Source organism: Bombus fervidus, chromosome 8 (assembly GCF_041682495.2).
Source record: "Bombus fervidus isolate BK054 chromosome 8, iyBomFerv1, whole genome shotgun sequence".
In the NCBI taxonomy this organism is placed as follows: Eukaryota; Metazoa; Arthropoda; class Insecta; order Hymenoptera; family Apidae; genus Bombus; species Bombus fervidus.
In genome coordinates, this window is record NC_091524.1 from 14,738,149 (window position 1) to 14,760,694 (window position 22,546).

The 22,546-nt window shown below is 37.9% G+C and overlaps 1 protein-coding gene across 8 annotated transcripts in view; it reads right to left on the reverse strand.

Moving 5' to 3' along the window:
• LOC139990084 (1-phosphatidylinositol 4,5-bisphosphate phosphodiesterase epsilon-1) overlaps positions 1-22,546 on the reverse strand; it is a 121,891-nt gene that overhangs the window by 83,609 nt on the left and 15,736 nt on the right. For 3 of the 8 annotated variants that reach the window (XM_072008988.1, XM_072008981.1, XM_072008983.1), the window contains exon 2: positions 187-222. The exons of 1 other annotated variant lie outside the window; for it this stretch is intronic. The gene's annotated coding sequence lies outside the window, so the exon portion shown is untranslated. Of the gene's footprint in view, positions 1-186; positions 229-2,667; positions 2,938-22,546 lie in introns of those variants that run through there. 4 more of the 8 variants (XM_072008987.1, XM_072008982.1, XM_072008985.1 and 1 more) reach the window with 2 other exon arrangements.

Sequence of the window (22,546 nt, forward strand, 5' to 3'; positions counted from 1 at the left end):
CGATTGGACGAAAAACGTTCTGAATTCTGTAATAGTCGAGGAATAGGTCACAACGAGTCATTGATATAACAAAAGGGATTGCTCGATTCCTCGTTCCTCGAGATCTTAATGGAACGACAACTATAATTGCCGACTAAAAGGGATGGTAAGATTTAATAAGATCGAAGAAAAAGAGTCGTTACTCACGTTAACATGTTCGTGCGCGACTGTAAATAACTGCAACTGCAACTGCAACAAAAATAAACGATTAATTTAGTCTTAGATATATCAAGACTATTAATTCGTGCATTATATCACATACGTATGGTACGCGATCTATTAGAAACAACGACGGCTCATTTTCTATCTTGCGATAAATTACTAGATTCGTTTAACAGAGTGACAAATTTGCAAAAGTATCGTGCATTAGAAAACAAAGATGGAAATTGGTTAGAGGGAAAGTAGGAAATCTAGAAAGCGACGACGTGTAATTTTAATTCGAACGATAAATATACGTCGGCTCGTTGAAAAGTCGAAGCAACCGAGGCTCGTAAATTTCAGCTAATTGCTTGGCCAAGGTGTGGGGTTGGAGCGAATAGCCGTGAAAATTGTGATCGATAAACAAGATAAATAAAATACCACGGACGAAACGAAAGAAAAGAACAGAATGAAAACGCCATTCTGGACTATGAACTTTGCTGCAACTATTAGCTCAAAAATTTAATATCCGACCGATAAAAATCAAATTATCTTAATTTCGATGAAGAAAGGAGGATTGGAATTTTTGTACGACGAACCCAACGAAGCTTTAAAATAACATTCTACGTTCTACGTACCCAATTTGTATTAAATTCGTATCAAACCGTAGGAAATCCGATAAATCTTACGTTTCGATTTAATGGATCTCGTATATCGAACGAATCCGCTAACTCGATAAAGTAAATACGAAACTAAACGCGATACTTTTAATTTTTCATTCTCCGTATTTCAGTATTGGAAATACCGTTTAATTCGATTAATTACTAATTATTTTAATTTTAAATTTACACATTTGCATTTATTTTGCACAGGTGCTCTGTGATGTCTAATTTACATTTTAATCGAATTCTTTGTTTTTATCGATACAAGCGAAATTCGGAATTCGATCTAAACTGACTCTTCGTTTCGTATCGCGGAAAGGAACCGTGCAAACGCAACACTCGTCGTGCATCGAGAGAAATTGGCGAGCTACGAAAATATTTTTAATTCGCAGAAGCGGAAAACTGTGCGAAGAGTAAAGTTCCATCTTTCGAACGGGATCGACGATTGAATCTGTCTTCCATATTGATTTCGGTATTTTCAGGTTTCGCGTCCAACGTAGTCTACCGAAAACGATCTGAAAACGATAATAGGCGATGTTTAACTTCAACCTGTATCGATCGTGTCGATAGATAGTCGTGGTAACGAGCATTTTTAACCTTTATAATTTTCAACATGCCTAAAAAAACAGGAACAATGGGAAATGATCGAACGTTCGAACGTTTTATACCCGACTTACTTTACGCGTAACGCGATATATTTAAATATATATATTTCGTTGAAACGATATTGCGGCATATTGAAACATATATGACGCTTTAAAGTAATTAAGAGTACAACTACCGAAACGCGTCAAATGTTATCATCTCGTTCTCAATTTTGCCAACAACTGGAAGAAAATAACGTTGAAATACGACATTAGGTTGGCGACAAGAGGGCAAAAGTAAAAGTACAAGATCAAACTGTTCGTTTAATATATTCGACGACGATCGACTTTTAAAGTCGATGAAAGTCAAGTTAAAAATTAAAACGAGAAAAGCTTTTCTCTAAATATCGGGCTGTGCGTTTCGCGAATTGTTGCGATCGTTGCTCGAGCGAATCGACTAGAAATGGAATTTCAATCATCGTACACACCGGTTGATAGCTAGATGGATTTGGAGGCTCCACTTTGCGAGAGAAAGTTTAAAGCAGTTCGAAGCGTCAAGACGCATTGTTCGATGCCATTAACCAGGAACCAGTTTAATTGATTTCTTAAATTAGCTTCGATATATAAATAGACGGATAGACAGCTTAAATCGTGGCAGCCGAGGAAAACGAACGTGGGTAGTCGGCGTATGGAAGAGGTGGCTGCAGGAACGTAGACGCGTTGGACGAAAAGGGCCAACAGAGAAAAAAAACAGAGGAGAATTAACGGTAACAAAAAAAAAAAAGAAAGCAAAGAAAGAACGAATTCGACGCGACGAGACGAGGCGGCATTGTTCAAGGAGAGAAAAACGGAAATGGGTTTAGCAGTTAAATATCGAATGGAATAGGGGAGCAATCGGTACGAAACGAAGCGGAATGACCTTATTGCTTAGGTCGGCTGCAATCTGCAATTGCTTTGGTTCGTTACTACAACTGGCTACCGCTGATTCGCGGCTTTGAATTTCATCCGAATAGTCCGCGCGTCGCATCTTACGCATCCGACGATACTCGTTACTCGTTTACCGTATGCTCATTACCGATCATATCGAATTCCGTATCGTACGTCGTACGTATACTTTGTCTCGTAATTCACGCTATAATAAGATCATCGGACAGTTTCTCATTCCTAGGCGGGCTCGAAATTGCGCAAGGCACAATCCGATAAAATCTAATTCGAAGTACGTAAAATCGAATAATTAAATTTACCTGTAAAAGATTCTTTTATCCGCGTTACAATGTTCGCAGTTTGTCGTACAGTTTGCCGTGCCGTGGATAACCTTTAAGTTGTCTTTTAGGACGAACCCTGTATCGAATCGTCTATAGGGAGAGTATCCGTTGCAACGTAGAACGACGCGTTTCACCGTCGGATGTACCGTGCAGCGCACAAGTGGCAGAACGGCGGTTCTTTCTTTAGGCAAGAGATATCGATGCGCGAGGTGTCGAGCTCGAGTTACGATATCGGCAAAACGTTCGAGAACCTGTTCCTCTTGCCGTACACCCGGAAATCGCGAACAACGTTGAACGTAGCAACGTTAACTACGACAAACGCTAAATTCTCGCGTTAACAGCGCCGAGCGTTAAGCGTGAGAATCCAAATGGCCAAACCCCACCATTCTCCGTGTATGTACTTTCTTCGCCGAACTTTGATGTTTATCAACAGTTTCGTAACGCGTAGCTTCAATGGTCATTTCGGATAAACAGGCGGGCTCGTAACGCTAAGGGTTTAACAACTGTACGATATATCGACTTGCGTAAGCTTTTGTAAGAACGCGTTGCATCGGCAACACGGGAGAACCGAACTGCGTCGAAGACAAGATTTCGTATATTATACCTATAATAGTTTGAATAAAAAAAATCTAGCGTTATACGTACACCGAAAACGTTAAAATTTATCTACTCGCTTTTCGATAACGAAGAACTTATTTATATTTAGATTCCGCGAATCACAAAAGCAGAGCAGATACGAGAGTATCTACAAATACAAGAAAATGATTTTCTATGACGTTTAAGATTCCAAAAGTTCAGGCTGTTGCTCGACTATCGTAAAGTTATTCTATTTATGCTACTTGCTCGTGGTTACTCTAAAACTGAAATATACGTATTCTGAACTAAAAATAGTGGTCTGCAAGTTTTCGATTCTGGATGGAACATTCGCTATTTTTGAGACTTCGAGTAAACAAAAATTGTTTTTTTCTTCGGTATATTAGTTTCACGATAGGAAGAAATATAGAAAAAACAAGTAAGATGTTCGAGCCTCTGACCTCCACCGGGTAACGTTTCAGATACAGACAGATACAAAAATGTTATTCTTTAAGCTATAATATTTTACCAAATGTCCTTCTGGACAAATTGTAAAAATTTTAACAAATAATCAATAAAAAAAAAAAAAACAAAAATGTTTCTCACGAAAGCGTTCCAACATTTCTAAATACCTTTTACGAATATATCGCGCGCGTTGTAAACGTGAACGTTTCAAAATTTTCAATACAGCGTTAATGAAACAATTTCGCCAGAGAGATTCTTACATTTTTATTCGGTTTTAATCTCCAATTTAGTTTACTTTATCGAAACTAAAAATACGCTGTTATCAACTGTTGAGGTTTATCTCGGAACAGAATAGAGAGGAACGCGTGGATGAACGTATAATAGAAATATATTTAAGTAAGTGCAAGTATAAGTACAGTATAATCCAGATCCGCACACCGGCAACGTTACTTTACGAATATTTGTACAATTACGAAAACTGATCCGTCTATACCTCGCTGCACCATCTGTGCATGGCACGTTCCTAGAAAAGGCTACGAGGCTGAGAGGCCCTTCAAATTGATTTAGAGCCAAACGATACTCAATGGCTTCGAGGGCTGAGAAAACTAAACGCTAGAGAAGATGTAGAGTCTTCCTAGAAGCGAGAATCGCTTCAACATCAAAGACAAAGAGGACGCGTGTCCACTCGTTCTTACAAAATGACGTATCGCTCCGGACAAACAGGCATGAATTTTGCGTGGCGTGTGCGAGACACGGGAAAAAGAGAAGCTTACTAGAAAATGAATATTTCGAACTGAATCCGTGTAACCTCGGCCTTCTTTCGCGCGTATACGACACCTGTGCGATGGATACCGATTACACGTTACTATACGTATGAATATGTAATTTGCCTTCGTACGAATTTCATTGAACGTACGTATCGAAGCGTAAGTAATAACTCGTGTGATTATTCCGCCGGCATTTGACGTTAATACATACGTGTATCGTGACACGAGAAAAGAGATTCGTTATTACTGTTTTGGTAAATTATTCTGGCGAGAGTAAAACAAGCAAAGAAAAGAAGATTAATACGATTATTTACTTATCAAGAGACTGTGGATTTTCATATAAATTCATAGGTTTATAGACCGAGTTAGAAGAATGCAATCTAAATAGAGATTTGTTTCAACTTTTAAATTTTCTATATTTTCGTAGATTATATAGATTCTATGGATTTTTGAGCACTTATTCGTGAACGCCATAGAAGATATATAGCCGACGATTCTCTAGGAAACTCGTGCACGCTTGTACGTACCTTCGAAGTGCAGTTAGATCCGTCCGCAGACATAAATTTATTTTTACTGCGGTGAAAATTCTGCAAATGATCGAGGGGAGCGAGAGCGCGTAAACTTACGGCGACGTGGTGAGATTCGAAGTTTTGCAGCTTCTGCTGTCAGTGGAATTGAAAGGCATTTACATTTATAGCGACTTCCGTCGTAATGAAATCTCGGTATCGAACGAACGCGCAACTTTGCCGAAACCATTAAAAAAATATTGTCTTCGTGGAAGGGATTAACAACGAGACGTCAAATGCCGCTTCTCGCGACAGAGACTTGTTAAACATTTCTGTATTTGCCGAATAGTCGTTTCGCCTGTTTATTATTTATTTACGTTCAACGGTCGATCGTTGATTAGCGTTACGTCAACGATACGCAATTGGTACGTTGATCGAATAAAAGTTGAATATTCCGACTATGACAATGAAACACCGATGAGATAATTTCGATTCGAGTTAAAAGCCTACAATATAATATGTTCCCATATAAATTCTACTTTTACGCGAGACACGAGAATTTTAAACTCGTTTACGTCTGTCGATGCTCGATTACTATTTTCACAGCAGCTATAATATGAAATTTTACATACGATAATTAATAATTTTAATAGTCAGGACCCTAATCCGATATATTATCGGACGTCTGATAATCTCAAACACGGAAACGTCCGTATCAAATTGCAAACACCGAAAGGATTTTTTCGCAAATGCGTCGAAACGTTCCTTCTTACTTCGTTTTATTTTTCGTTCGTTCGTTTACCGCGAAAAATTCTGTTTCCTTCTATTATAATTCTGCGCATCGACCGCTTTTTCCCTTTTTTCATCTGTTCTCCGAAATTTCGACCAAGATTATTCGACCGGTGCTCGTTTCGTTTTTGCCGTTTCTGTTTCGCGAATTCTCTCCCTTCCAACGTAAGCTATAGTCGTCCCAATGAAACGTTTATACGAAAATCGAGTTTCGTAGGAGCTGCATCAGATACGAAGCTCTCCGACAAAAACAGCGTATACGTGTACGTGTTTAAAAAGTGAGGAGCACACAGTGAGTAAGTCGGAGAGTACAACTTTGATAATAAAATACGGTACGTGACTCGACGATCGAATAATTCATTCGTATATAGCCATATGGTTGTCAGGACGTGTAAAATACGTATAAAGCAAAAATTATTAAATATCCGTATATAACTAGGATGTAAAAAGTTACAGAACAACGATACGTAAAAGGTATATTAAATTCAGAAATCTCCAACTACGTACGTATCTTCAGATCGGTAAATCTTTGATTCTACTTTATTACTTTTCCTTACTCGATGCTTTTTTCGTCATATTCCCGACTATACGAATAACATTTGATCTTCTGTCGAATCGTTATAATCTGATGTAACGTTTTAGACTTTTAGTCCGGTCATATTGGGCGGTCGTATCGTTAAAGAACGTGCTCCCGCGGAGTACCGTCTTACAACCCTCTCTTTTCGGCCAGAACTAATTTCTTCGATGATTCGCAAAAGGATCACGTTTCCGGTATCTTTCGTATTCTAAGAAAATGCGCAGGCGTCTAGCAATTTGAATTTCATACGCAGATTTATCCGTAACGAGCATAACGGATCAGAAAGGGAAGGAACGTAGAAGGTAAACTGGAACGAGGAATGGATACGAACGTATAAAAGGAAGAACATTCCGAAAGAAAAAGCTGCATCCGCGCGTTTTACTTTGCGTTAGTAATTCGACAGTTTCGATTAGTCGATTCCTTTGAGATACTAGATTTAAGATTCATTAGCGATACTAATTTACTTCGTCTAATTACCATCATCGAGATCTCGCGCTTACGTACAAGTTTAAAGCGTTTTCGTTAATTGCAGAGGCACACTCTGCCGTGAAACTTTTCTTAACGTTAACGACAGAACCCCTGATACTTTTACTTTACTTTACCACGATTAACGAAAAAAAAAAAAAACATATTATTAATATTTAGAGTACACGATCAAAAAGAATAAGAATAATAAAATAACGATGCAAGAACGATAAGATACCATTTGACAATGAATTTAAAAGAAAAAAGATTACTAGGTAAAAAATGAAAAGATGCTTACGTAGAAACGACCTCGAATTCAATCATCGGAAAAGTTGAAACGCCTATCGATATCGATGGATGCTCTCGAAGCGAGTACAATCCAATCCGTGCATTTTCTCTCGCTAAGGCATGTAAGTATCGAGTTTGCGGAAACGAGAACGAGGAGAATTCGCGCAAGACATCCGACGATCTTAGACAATGACATACTGTCTTGGAGAACGTTGTTCGTGTACGAATATAACGGTGAATCCGACTTGGAGATTATGCTTGCTAAACCCGTGGATGCGCTTGACGCGATTATTCGGTATAGCGAGACACGTATACGCGGCACGTCTTATAAGAACTCTGTTTCAATTTTTCGATAACAAACTTTACAACAAAGCATTTGTACAACTATTGTATAAACCGGATGTATAACTATTTATGTTTCTTTGCATCGCGTGAAAATAACAATCCTCGGAATGTATTCAGCGAAACAAGATAATAAATAGGTTTAAGAGATACCGAAAGAGAAGTTGAAATATTTTGTAGCGCTTCTTTGTCTAAAGCAGAGAAATCATTCACACGAAGTAAACATACCGTTACGAATTACCTAAAGCGTCTGTTTTATTATTAACCTTCGTTGTTAATCTAACTTTGCACCTCATCGAGTCCTATATTATTAAACTCTACGTATGCGTTAATTTATCCACTCGATGAAACAGAAAATTACGTAAATCGTCGTTATTGCTTTGTCTATCGTGTTGGATAACGTTCGCTTAATTTTTATATCGTCCGTTTCCTAGGCTTTTTTCAACATTTTATTTACAATTTTTGCGTTAATTGTGCGAAACTACCTTCTAATTGCCCGAATGTCGTTGAAATACGAGCACTGTACAGTGTATCTTGTTATACCGTTTATATAAAACAGGTATGAACAGGTGTCTATAAGACATATTAAAGTTTGTGCAACTAACTTATTTACATATAAATAAAAGTAATGAAAATCGTTTACATTTTCGTAATTTTTAGCTATTTATGTATAGCTATTTTTAGGTATATGTTTCAAAGATTAAACGTAAAGATACAAAGGGACGGTAATTTATTTCCAACTAATTTTTACCTTCGTCGCGTACTCGGTCAGATTTCGGAAGAACAGAAAACCAAAGTGGCACGTAAGTAGCTAAAAATGTGTTTCTAGCATTACGAAGATTGTTTTCATTGAAAACGTTCGTTTCCACACGCGTTACTTCGGAACGAAGCAGTCTAAAGCCATAAAAGGATAACGAATGAAAATACAGAAAGACGACGAGACTTGTATAGCAAGACCACAAACATAATAACTCTTGGTGTACGCGAATAGTAATATTTTTTCAAACCAAAGGTAGATAACCAAAATCGTATATTTTCCAATCTACTTTTTAAACGTTTACTATTTTAAAAGTAATAGCTGTACGTAAAGTTACTGCTACTTTACGGTAAACGCTGTACAATTATTGTTATAAATCACTCACGGAACGCTGAACATCTTAGTGGAACCCGTGGGACCATAAATCAAAAAGATCGAGATCTTTGAAGCTCGTGAAGGCAAATTAATTGGATTTCTTTGTTCTCTCTATTCTTTATGAAAAATTTTACGCGAATATCGTGAATGTGAAATATAGGTTAATCGGAAGTCGGCTTTACCAAGAAACGAACACACAAGAAAAGATTTGAAAGAAAGGAACGATTCTTTGCCAAGTAAAACTGCGAATGAATAAATATAAGAGGAAATATTGTAGCGCGCAATTTATTATGATCGAACTGTACGAATAATAGATACATCGATTCGTTCGTAACGTTAGCAACCGATTTTGTTCGAAATATGTGGACAGCGAAGGAAGATAAAGGCTATTTAGGACAGAAACGAACTAAAGATCGTGCTTTTAACGATTTAAATAATACGTGAAACGTTCGTGTTGTGTAAACATTAAAGCGAAACCGTTCCACGTGTTAAATCATTTAGGAGGCAAGCTTTGGAAACACGTTTGTTTATGTTTTTGAAAGAACAATATTTGATGAAATTACGATATATATACATTGTAGAGTGATATTTATTTATGTTAGAAATTCTTTAAAAGCTTTCGTCGTATTTGAAACACGGGGAGTAATCTCAATTTCTCGAAAGTAAATACTTTCGACGCTATATTAGAGCCACGTAGACGAACTTTGTACGAATATTTTCATTTTACGATATTTGCAACATCCGTGTAGGAATATTAACACGCGTTGCGCGCGTTATAAAAGGACTACGGTACGAGAATAATTAAAAAATTTCGAAATAATTTAATAACGCGTTTGAAACAACGCGATAAGAAAGTAAATGTGTATGTGAAATTTAAATCTCGTGCTTCGTCTTTTCTTTTAAGTTCGCGCGTAGCACGATACGTATGCACGTATATGGCGATATCCTTGCTTCAAATTTCCCTTCGAGTATGTATATACTTCGAACTTGACGAACCCAGGGTTCTAAAAAATTAAATATTTATCGATATTTATACCGATCATCGACTAAACTTTGATTCGAAGCATGGACGTTTGTCAAATACACGTTCCAGAATATAGATATTCTACGCAAATTACTAGAACAATGGTCCTCGAATCGATCTTATTTTACATCCGAATAAACGTTTTCCTTCGATTTATCGAAAACGTTAAAGAAACCTGCGGTCTAACGCGTCTCCTTCGAATTCACGCATCGTCTTTGTTAAATCAGAAAGGTGCAGCGGCACATTTCCATTCTTATTACATTTTGCAATTTCTCGTCTCCATAATTAAATGTCTTCTTGCGCATCAAGATCAAGACGTTCGTTTCAAGCTTGGTACGGCACTTAAGCGTTTCCCTGCATCTGACATCGACCTGCTTACACATTACACATACTCTCCGTCTCGCTCTTCCGTCACTCGCGCGCTTCCTCCGCTAATTATCATATTAAAAATTGCTTCGAGCAATTTCCTGTTTCGTCTTTTTTATTTATTTGCCAATTTGCACCGAATCGTTGCGCATTCGTATATACTTTGCTACGTTTTGGAAGCTTCCAAGGCTCGTTAGCGGATTTCATTCTTACGTTCGCTGGAATTTTTATTTAACCATTACGTTTTCTTATTCTTTGCTTCGAACGAATTTTACTTTTTCCTTCGAGTAGTCGGTCGATGTAATTTTTAAAAGAAGTAGATGGAAAGGTAAAGATAAAGGTAAAATTAAATGGAAATACGTAACGTGTCACATATTTATACGTATACTCGCGTATATACAAATGAACAGGTATTTACATCTATGCAAGCAGAAGTAAATCTCCGTTAAGGGTTCAAATGCTCGCTCGAAAAAACAAATAGTCACTTTCGAACGCAAAATATAATAAACGGTTCAACGAAATATAGCAACGGATTCGTATTATTATAAATTTCAATTATCTACGATAATACAATAAAAAAATCTTAAACGAACTTCTCTTTCATCGCTGTAGGTTTCGTATCGGCAGAGAAACGACGAACATTTTTCAATGGCGCGCTAACGACTCGCGATTACATCGATCTTAAACCTACTGTTGTCTCGTGGCGACTGTAAATCCTTGATCGATCCCTTCGTATTACACGTGTTTATCACGCGTAACTTTTGAATAAAGTTCTATCGTTAAATGGCCCATGTTTATAACATCGTTCGCTCGATTACATTCGTAGAATACACTGATAAAGTTTAGTCGTTAAACTCTGAGACACTCTGTATATCTAATCAGAGAGTTTGCCGTTCGAGAGCAGAATGCGACAGTCCGTACGGATAGTCCAGATGAATTAACTTTTTTTCAGGAACAAATTAACGGCAGAAGCGTTTTTGTAGAATCTGATTATCTTATTTTCAGCCGCTAAATAACGTCGAACGAGAAAATAGACGTTATTCGTCTTTCCTTTTTTTCCAGTAACTCCAAATTGAAAAAATAAAATTGTCTTTCTACGCGCTGTAGTCGCCGAGATAGCGCGACTTTTTCCATTAGTTACAATTTCCTCGCGGTCTCTGAACATTCTCCGACCGTCCGCTGCGAAACAGGTACGACGGTTTATAAAAGTTTTTCTATTCTTTCTGGATGTACAATCGATACGACATACGAAAAATCTACGTACAAATAACGCAAGTAACGAATAGCAAAACGATGTCTGTCGCATCTCGAAATTTTTAACGATTTAACGTTGGCGATTTTTCGGGAGCGATTGATCCTAGAGAAATCGATAGAGACAAATTCCATTACGGTAAGATGAAAAACGCTTATTGCATTTTACAACTAAGTAAAAACGATTATCGCTGTACTTTAGCCAAGCGCGTTCGAACGAAAGATTTTTTCAATCGAATATCGAGATATAGGTCTTTCGGGAAGCGTACGTGCAACGCGAAATTTTTTACCTTTTTTTCATTTTCATTGGCTACAATTTTCTACTGAAAGTTTTTCACGCACGACAGATAGTATCCAAAAGATATAAAGCGAAATGTAAAAAAAAGTTGCGTTTTGATCGATATTTTGTTTACGACGCGGCGGAAGAAAAATTGTTTCAAAGTCTTATTATATACGCTTATTTTGTTTTAAATATCGTTTTTTTTTTTTTTTCAGGCTTAATTCGACCGGATTAAGAACAGAGCGTGTATCTCGAGTGGGTGCTAGTGACTAATAAGCCGGTAATTTCGAGCGAACGTGTAAAAAAAGTTTCCGAAGCGATTATACGCGACCGAGGTGAAAACTAACAGCAACTGGTCTTGTTCGTAATGTTCGGCATTCAATTTCGAGGGATAAGCCGGGCAATTCGTTGATTCGAGAGAAGATGCAAATGCGGCTTGTACACCGAGAGCGTTCACGGATTAATCAGATACTCGTTGTGCTTTTTTTTTTACGATCTCGCGATATGGAAAATGCGATGCACGTACGTATTCGAGATCTGCACATGACAAGCGTTTCAAACGCACGTATGCGGATATCGAGCGAGCCGACGCGCCGCGTCAACAGAAATAGAGAAAGGAGAACGAGAAAGAGAGAAAGAGAGAGAGAGACAACGACGCTTGGAAATACTCGTTGCTAGTCAAAAGATCTTTTCTCGTTTTTCTTTTCTCAAACTGCATTAAATAATACAGACGAATAAATTACTTTCAACGATCCGTTTTTCAACGATAGCCTTATTGTTGGTGGGAATTTATTTATCGCGAGCCACGAGATTCGAAATGGATAAAATGGACGAACGTTTTATAATATCGTTATGCAAGCTATTTCCACGCATATAATTTAATACGCGATCGTGCTATTTGGTTCGGCGTTGGCGATAAATATTCCTTGATAAAGCAACTTTGATAACGTATACGTATTTATCTTATAATTATCGTAAGGATAGAGCGAAGCTGGCGTCGTCAACACGCGCACGTATACATATTCATGTGAATAATTATTTGACAGACTCGTAGCTTGATGCACACGGACAGCGATGCTTGCTCACGTAGCCGTAAGGCTCGTGTGCTTTGAACAGAGTTACCGTATCAGAAGTCTGACATAACGCAATTTGTTCTACTTGGCTGCCGAAGACGCCTTCCGTTCGAACCAACTAACGTTATATATTTCTTATTTCACCTTCGCGAGAAACTTTTTCTTACTTTCTCGTCCATTTTTACATCATAGTACGATTATAGTCGATATAGTCAACTTGAAATTTCGCTAACGAAACGCGTTATCGCGCGGATGAATTCGACCATCTCGTTTTCTATACTTTTAAGAACGATCGGTTCCGACCATTTCACTCGTCCAGTTTCCTCCAATTTCTCTCCCGCTTGCATCGTAATTTAGTTTGATCGCATTTGCGTTTCCATTCCAACCTAGAACGTTCGTTTATTCCTCTTGTTTGAACCAAGCCGATCAGAGTACTCGCAAAGAGTTTAGCATTAACATTTTTATGACTTTGATAAATGTTGCTTTAAGATTTCTGATTTTCCAAGCCATCGACTATTTTATTAAAATACACGTATATAAACTGGAAATGTTTTGGTCGCGTTTCGCGATCGCACCTTCGCGTAGAACGTGGCAAAATATAACAAAAGTGAACAAATAAAATAAAGCGAAATCTATTTTGAAAAAACATAAGCGTGTCGTTTATTTTATTTACGCGAATAGCCAGCCTTTCGGGGGATGTTGTCTATTTATAAAAAAAAAAAAACGTGTTGGGATATTTAGCTTATAAATGTTAGTATAATTCGGAAAACAACCGTTTGTCTTGCGATATTTTCATTTAGCTTCAGTCGCGTATTTAAACCATACTTTTTTCCTTTTCGCGTCGTAACTCCTTCGTTCGTCGCTTTTGCCAAGATTATTCTCAACGAGATTTTGCTTCGAGCAATTAACAACACGGTAAGAGCAGTTCGTCGAAACAGGAACAAAAAACAGAAGCGATCGCGTTGCTTGCATTATTCGAGTTTTTCGTGGCAAATAAGAACTAAGCAGCGAATCTAGCGTCGATCCGGTAACGGATCGAACAATGAGAAGTACGCGGAAATGATACTTTATTTGCTGTATTTAATGAACTAAAAGAAACGCGACGTATAGGTAAATTCCAGAAATTCGTTTCGTGTTTCGTTGAAATTGTTTCGACGGTCTGTAAAAGAGATACCTCGGCTCTGCTTTTTGGCGTTGTTGTTTTAATCGATCAACAGCGAGATACGTACGAATACTTGGTGCTTCTATTTTGTTTGCCTTTCGCGTGTCCTTCTCTTCCGTTTCTAATATTACTTTCCCACTGTGCGTTTCGACGCATCCGATAATACATACGTGCGTATCGTCTCTCCTCGCGTATGTATATCTTCCCAATAACGATAGTACTTAAATCAAAAACATTCTGTTAAACCACCGTGTTAATTTCTAACATTGCTGTAATTTCATTTTCAAACGTATCGAACTTTGATGATATTTAACAGAATTTTTGAACGCCAAACCTTATCCGACTTAAACCTTGTTATAATTCGATCGCACGATATTCGTAGTAAGATTTAATACGAAGAGTTAAATAAGAACTTCCACGTACATATATAAATATTTAACAGCGGATACGTATACGTGTTGCTACTCGTATATCGTTACAATATATAACGTTAATTGTACGATGACAATTATACGATTAGAATTTCATCCAACTACGTATACGTGTACATTTTTACAGCAATATTTTACTATACTTGAACGTTTTATGAGCATCGATCCCAGCTAGGAAAATTTCGAACGCTAATCGGCAGGAAAATCCAACTAACGCTTTCGCAACTAATTTAAGTATAAACGGTTTTCTTATCGTTTTAACTTTCACGAAACTTTAAAGTTTAAAGTCTAGGACTTAGGAGAATGAATAGTTTCCGTAGGAACAACGTCTTGCTTGTTTGAAAAATGAGGGACTTTAAATTTCCACGCAAGGATATTTTAGAGTTAAATCGAACGACTATTAAAGATTTTATGCAAACACGAGGATACAGTTCGTTTCGTCCGAAACAACCGTTCGAAAATAATTCTCGCCTTTCCCTCCTTCGTAATATAGAGTAAAATTCCAACGGAGCAGCGTTTAAACGATTTATTTTTCGATGGAACGCTCCGTGCATATATCATGATACGCGACTCGATCGGATTTATCTCGTTTTTTCGCTAATGTAAGTTTACGGTTTAGCATATCCTTTAACATAACATTTTTATCGACGAACAAAATATAAATATCGTTGATATAATTGGTTCTGCAAAGTCCTTCTTAAATAACGTTATCTTTCTTAAAAAATTTTATATCTCGCTAACGTCGTGATTTTCTCGTTGAACAAAGATTCGAACAAAGGTGTTTCTTCAAAAACCAGGACCGACACGAGAAAATGTAACGAATTAGAAACCAGTTAGAAGGAAGAAAATTGTCATTTTACTCTTTTGATTTGCTTTTTCACAAGGAATCGATCGACGATCATTGATATCGATCCTGTACACGAAAATTACGTAAATTGCAAATGGAACGTCGTTGCTCGATCGTGTTTGGAACATCAAAATTTCAACCTGTATCCCGGTGTATTAGTTTTATCACGGTGCATTTATCCAGAAAATCAATGCCAAACTACACTGCTTTTGGTGGCATAATCGAGAACACGATTCGAAATACGCTTGCTGTACGTGCATCTTAATGCTCGTAGATACACATAGCTGCGCCGCATCGTCGCACGATCAATCGAGCCGAAAACTACGAACGTTCCGGTCGTCGAAACATCAACTTGACGCGTCGAGGAGCGAAATAAAGAATTCGAGTTCTCTTAAGTACGATATTAAAAATATTGTACAGGATTTAGCGATCGTCGAAAAGTTTCATTTTTCATGCTTTAGAGCGTGTTTCCGCAAAGTTTGATCTTTAAAACTGGTGGCGTAAGTACATTTTTGTAACGAAATCTGCACGAAACTTTTCGTCCGAAGGTATGCAGTTTTTCAATAGCCCTACGTACTTCCCTAGCGAAGGGAAACGTAGAATCTAAAAATATCAAACCGTAGAACCACGATGATCTACGCGAACACGTGGCAGACGTGCGCATAGTTGCAAAAATTTCAAAGTAACGCCTTTGATTATCTAAATTAAGAATCGTCGAAAGAGTATCCTTGAATTTTTTTTCCATATCTTTGTATTTCAAGTATAGAAAAATATTCGTTCACCGTTTGTATCGTTTGTCAATATTTTCGTTATATTCAGAGCACACGGTTGATTCTATAGGATCCTATGGATAAAGGCCAAGGTAAAATTCAGTCGTGTGCACGCGCTCGGTAGCTTCTCGCAACCAATTTTCTAAAAAACGAAATTTCCAATAAGAGAGCCTCGCTTTACGTTTTCGATTTATTTTTCTTCGAGAATCGTTCTATATAGCTATAAAAAACATTTGTTTCGTATATGTGCGATTCTGTTTAGAACTTATCAATACGATCTATGTATAATCGGACTTGTTCAAGTGGTTTATTATAAAATCGGATTTACTTTATTTAACGCGATTCGATTTGAAGGAAGCGTTCGGTATAGAATTACCAAGTTGAGTAGGATACTAAGTAAATAATTAATATTTTATTGACTATTTCCAATGTACTTCCCCCGCGGTTGCTTATCGTGCCAACGACTTATGCATAATTTATATCTTCGTCCTACTTATGCATAAAGTAGAAGCATCGAATGCAGGCAACGTAAATCCCAGCTATTGCTCCGCCGCGGCGTCGAACGAAACGCATTGGACGTGATCGAATGAAAATTTAAGCCGACGTTTCAAGTACTTTCATTCTGCGTCGGAAATTATTTCGAGAGGGCCGACGATAATTTCTCTTTTGGCAATATTTTCAAAGAGCCGCGTTTTCAGGCTTGAAAATTCAAGCGCCGCGACTCTCTTAATCTCGCGAAGAGTGCGCGGCCAGAGGCGGAAGTACGCTTTTTAAACGAATTATCTCGGAATTTTAAATTCATCGAGCAATTTGAAAAAAGAACACGACCCGTCTCCTTCCCCCATCGAAACGAATAAGTCGAAAGAAATTATCAAGTGGCAATTACGAGGAGTATATTCGAGTCTCCGATACAAAGTACAACGAGTACACGACGAATACGAACGAAAGAATCGAACGACTATTTTTGGCGCGTTCTTGGAGCATTCGGATGCGAACGCGAATCGTGAAACGGCAAACGAACGCTCTTTCCTGCTTCAGTTCCACCAAATTTCACCGAAACGGGGCAAGACGACTCTGGAGCAACTCGAATCAACGTATACCATCGATTTATGGGCAATTTCAAGAAACGGGCAACTCCAACTCGAGTAGCTGGAAGTCGGATGCGTGTAACGTCGAATATCGTAGCTAAGAGATTAGAAAGGTGGCAGTTGCGAGTCAATGGAAAGTCTAGGTCCGAGAGGAAGCTGTCCTCGAATTGCTCCTATCCCTTGTCAAGACTTTACGACGCATCTGTCGTTTACCGAGGGTGTAGATAACGAGTCTCGCCAGGTCGTATCGTAAAATGAAACGGCACGCCAAATCGAACCATTGATAGCGTCAATTTCGAAAAAATCTATAGTATCTTCGAAAGGACGTATTAACCCGTAAAGCTCGTAAAGCCAACAGCTGCAGTGGAATTTGCAATTAACTTTCAAATCACATCTAAACTAACTCGAGTCTCTTTGGAAAAACGCGATCAACGGATCAACGGGCTTTATGGCTCTGCTACCTACGCGCCATAAGCCAAACTAATCCGTAGGTACTCTACGCTTACATTCGCGTCTCCTTTCCGATGAAAATTCTCAACCTACCGATAAATAAATCCGTCAACTGGTCAATGAATCCTAAAACTAATATATTTTTCTCGCAGTACGAATAACAGCAAGGAAATATCAAAAGAAATTAACTGATAGCGATAATTAGCGATTAATTAGTTTAATGGGTAAAACTAGTTTCAATAAATCCAGTCGGTAGTTTGGATATTGGAAGATCAAGGATGAAGCGGTCGATATCAAACTTGGCTTTCGCAGTGTAATCGAAACTTTCGGTGCGAAACTGTAAGTAGCAAGTAATTTATCAGCAACGTACGTAGAACAGCTTACGCCACACACGTAATAATCCAAATTTACATAATAGCTAGAACGTGAGTTTTATCGTTTGCGATTGATAAATGTGTACTATACATAAATATATATATATATATATACATAAATAAGTATAATGGAAACGACGAAACATTCTCGGAAATTTCTCTGGCGAAATGAAACGATAATACGCGCTTACGCGCCGTTTTGTGTCTTATTTCACTGTACTTCGTGTTCTATTTATTTCGTACTTTCAAGTAAATATTACTTTCTATTCATTTTACTCGTATAAAAACGTATTAACTTTTTGGTGCTACGGATACGCTGAATACGAGCATTTCGTTATTTCGTATAAATTAACATAGAAAACGTAAACACGGAAACGTAAAAGATATCGTTAACCTTCTCTGACTAATAACGTATATTTATAACGAAAATATCTTACGTTCTACGATCGTCGTACCAAGTGTAGACGAATTTTTCCATTAAAGTTCAGAAATACCTTTTGTCATATTCGAATTACCGAAAGGCATCTGTCGATATCGTGGATAGCTCGATTTGTTAGCGCAGCAGTCCGGCAAAAGAAAACTCGGTTTCCAATCTCAAACTTATATAGATTACGTGGTCCGACTTCCTTCCTTACAGTTTTCAAAAGTATTACCTCGCGGTATATGAAACGTTTCTGCCGAGTTTTAATTTGACCGGCTAATACCATTCGTTAAATTTTATCTTACCGCAACGTTACGATTGCGCGACGCGGATTGCTTTCTCCTCGTCTTTGTAAATTGCCAGTTAGATAACCAGATTTTTGCACGATTCTTTCGCATAGAGTTTTCTCTAATAATTCGCCAGTATGTTATTATCGAACAACGATCGAAAGACGAACAGAACGCTCGACTATTTCGCAGAAACGTACGCTGTCGTTTAAAAGTATCCGAACGCTTTGTCGAGAGACGCGATTCGATCGCGAATTTACGAGAAAGAAGATTTCCAATTATTTCGTTCCTTATAGCGGTTACAGCTGCGTATGGCGTCGATTATCGTAACGCGATGAAACTGATTTTTAAAAACAATATGCGACAACCTGTTACGCGATACAACGCAACCTGATCGTCCGTGGTTGCGTACTTTCTTTGCCGCTTCAAAAGCTTTTTATCCTCGGATCGTTCAATTTTATAATTTTCAATTTCTCGCTATCTTGTTTGGCCGCTCGATGTCGTACTAATTTTATTATTACACGTATAAAGGAGATTCTTCTTTCGCCGATATAAAGGCTGCCGACTGGTTATCTCAAACAGGTAATTGTAATTTCATCGTAAAAAGATACCATTTTAAGCAGGATTTACGTTTATAATTTGTCGATCTCTACCGCTTCTAGTCGTTAATTTACCATTAATTTGAAAATTCGCTAACGTTCGTTTACCGTTACCATAAATCTACCAAAGTGCCGGGGTATTTGTTGGACCGATCGTTGAACGTTGCTTCCAACGACTGACGATAATTCGACCGACTGTTTTATAAAAATTGTATACGAATCGGTGGCCCGATCGAACGTTTAGCTCGAGAATCATTATGATCCCTAAAATTTGTAATATGTTTGTCGATACGTTTGACGATACCGCGCACCGAACATAGATATGCAAATAGATTTCTAATTCGAAGAGTCCACGAACAAACCTCGATAACTAATTTGGTCCTCTCCGAAACCGGTTCAATAGCAATCGCTGCATTATAATCTGTAGATCTAACGATTTCGCTATACGGACCACAGCTCTCGAATGTGGCTTTATGTTTCAACTACGTTTCGATTATAGCTGTACGTCATAAACTACAAATTAACTGACGACCGATAGTTTCATCGAAAGCAGAGTCGAGTGGCACGCTGATGCTCTTTGACCGAATACTCGACACCATCCATACAACCTTTTACATGCTTTAAAGTTGATAAATCGATGATCATAAATTCAAAGAACCACGAAGAGTTACTAAATTAATCGCAGTAACGAAAGACTGGTTAGAACGAAGAGGTAAAAATTTCCATTCGTTTTACTCTAATGCTTTTCTCGAATATCAAATATCACGATCGTCGATGACCGTGACACGGCTGTGGGGCGAAGTTTACAGGATGTTTCCCAAGAGAAGCTACTTTATGACAAAACTGTTCCACGAACGAGTGGTAGCTAACTATGTACGATCGCCTGGCCAACCAGTCTACCGCGGAGCACTTTGCAACTTCCTTCTGCGATAATTTATAGAGACGAGTAGTCGTTATGCCGCTGTATGCGTTAAGAAATCTATCCACGATTATTATCGATAACGTTGACCGATCGAAGACACGTTCGTGCGTTAACCCCGCTTGCCCGCGCCTAGCGTCTCGATATCGCTGCTACCTTGTACCAGCAAATAATATCCATCTCGAAACAACGATCAACGTACAAATAAAATAAATATAAGAAGAGATAAAATACCATTTTGCAAGCGCAACGAACAATCGTAATATACGTATATCGTTACTAGCACGTTGAAAAGTATCTGGCACACAGTTACATACTGATACTTATACGCAACTTCCAATTTAAACTTTCTTTTGACCACAACCGGTCAACGACGGTGGTTTTTCGGTTCGTTACCAACTTCATCGTCCACGTAGCTAACGCGCATGTAGCATAAAGTCATTCGGTTTCTATATTTATTACGCGACTCCCAGAATTTTGCAGCGTGTTTTTGCTTTTTCAGCAGTAGAAAAGCGTAACGCGTACAACAAAGTTGTTCTTTATTTTTTTAAACGTTTTAAAACTGTACAACAAATACCAGGGTTCGCCGAACACGATAAATCGTTGAAAATGATTGCCGAAATGAAACTTTTAAAACGATACGTAACATTTGTGGGCGCGAAGGAAAAATCCGACTCGGAAAAACCATGTTACGCTATCAAACGGGAAAAAAGGCGGGACGAATATACATATGTAACGATTTAACGCATAAGAGTCTATAAATTGAGAAACTAAGAATAAATTTCACAAGATACATATATAAACGATTATTTCGTAATAAATTTTTATCTATAATCATGTATAATTTTTTTTATATAATTTATATCTTTATACCTTTACATCTTGCAAGCATATGTAATTGTAATAGATATAGTTCGTATCAAATACAATAGTTTAGAAGACGTAAAATGTTAAATAATCTGATTCGATGTTTCCACTTTGATCCTTTGATAATGTAATAAAGAAACGTAATTACGTGTCAAGATTTCTACGTGGTATCAGATACAGAAAGTATGTGCACTTAAGTCTTCGTAGAAAATAAAGCTCTGCTATAGTATCCGGATCGCAAAATATTCGACTAGAACGACGCTCTTTGGGGGTTTTTTTAAAGTCGCTGAAGCTGAAAACGAGGGTCGTTTTTCACGGAAATAAGGCGTAAAAAATTTCGCTCGATCCATTGATGCGCGACGTCTTCGTGGACTTTGACGAGATCCTTTTTCAAATTTACTGCTCTCCAGCCATCGTACGATTTACTCTGTGTACATCTGAATCGTGAGTACAGATGCTTTCTCTTTTTTTGTTTTATTTTCGAGGAAAATGGCCGTCAACGATCCAATATAGGAGGACAAGTTCGGAAGAAACGCTTCGCAGTGCGGATATTATAGCGAATCGGAAGATAAATACGTAGAATTGCGTTAAATACGACGACGCTTAAGGTATAAAGTTTTCTAGTACTATGTTTGATGTTTCGACCGGATATTTTGTGGAAAATACGCGACACACCGTGAAGTTTACAACGTATAAATCTCTGGTAAGTCTTGGGAGCAATTTTATCCGTCGAATTTCGACTTGTCAGCTTTTACAGGTATACTGATACGTTTGAAAACGCGTATGTTACCACGTTTATCGCACAAAAGCTGTAAACGTAGAGAATTTGTTTCATAGTTTGCGGCATTAAGGACAAGTTGATATTTGGTTGGTCTTTAGGAACAAGACGCTCGCAAAGCCATGTTAGCCCATCAAACAGTTACTTGTCAGCTTCGCTTCTGTTACGAACTTTGTCCGCGTAAGTGAGTACACGCCTGGCGGGAATTCGATTCGACTGGCTGATAATACAATTTTCAAAAAGAGGTGTCGCACAATTTTCCCGTTGGAAAACTTCTGTGTATAATTGATTTCACGAACGACGATATTTATCACCAAGCGGCTGATATTAAAAACCTACGATCGAAAGTTTCGCCAACTACGATCGATTTTATTCGTCGTTTCGTCTTGTGGGTGCTTCTTCCAGAAAACTCTACAGCCGACATATTCGTAATTCTTCGAATTTCGATCGCGTTGTTAGTACGTTGCGTAACGAGAAACTGAACTTTTCACATCTGTCCTGAAGAAGAGGACCGAAATGTCGAGGAAACATCGGAACCAAATGCTTGTACTTGCTAATAATACGTTATTCGATAATATTGTGAAAGTTTAAAATCCAAAATGATCGTAAGTAAGGCAGGAGAAAAACGTACGCGGATGCATACCCACGTACGTAAGATATTCCACATTCAAATTACGTATCCTGTGGTAATACATGGCGAACGTAAACACATGGAAAATTATACAAAGCTATTTTGATATTCGGAGGAAAAATGTTCGTTTTATTACTACGAAACCGACAACGATTTTCGATACTTCGGATTAAAACACACTCAGATTAATTGCCATGAAATTGTTAATTTTGCGCATCCAGCGTTCTGATTGCATTTTCCTGTTCATCGATGACTGATATCGACACAGTTTATATATCACCTAATAGTACACAGACATAGCGGTTAATGAGATAATCGATGCCGACATTCTGTAAT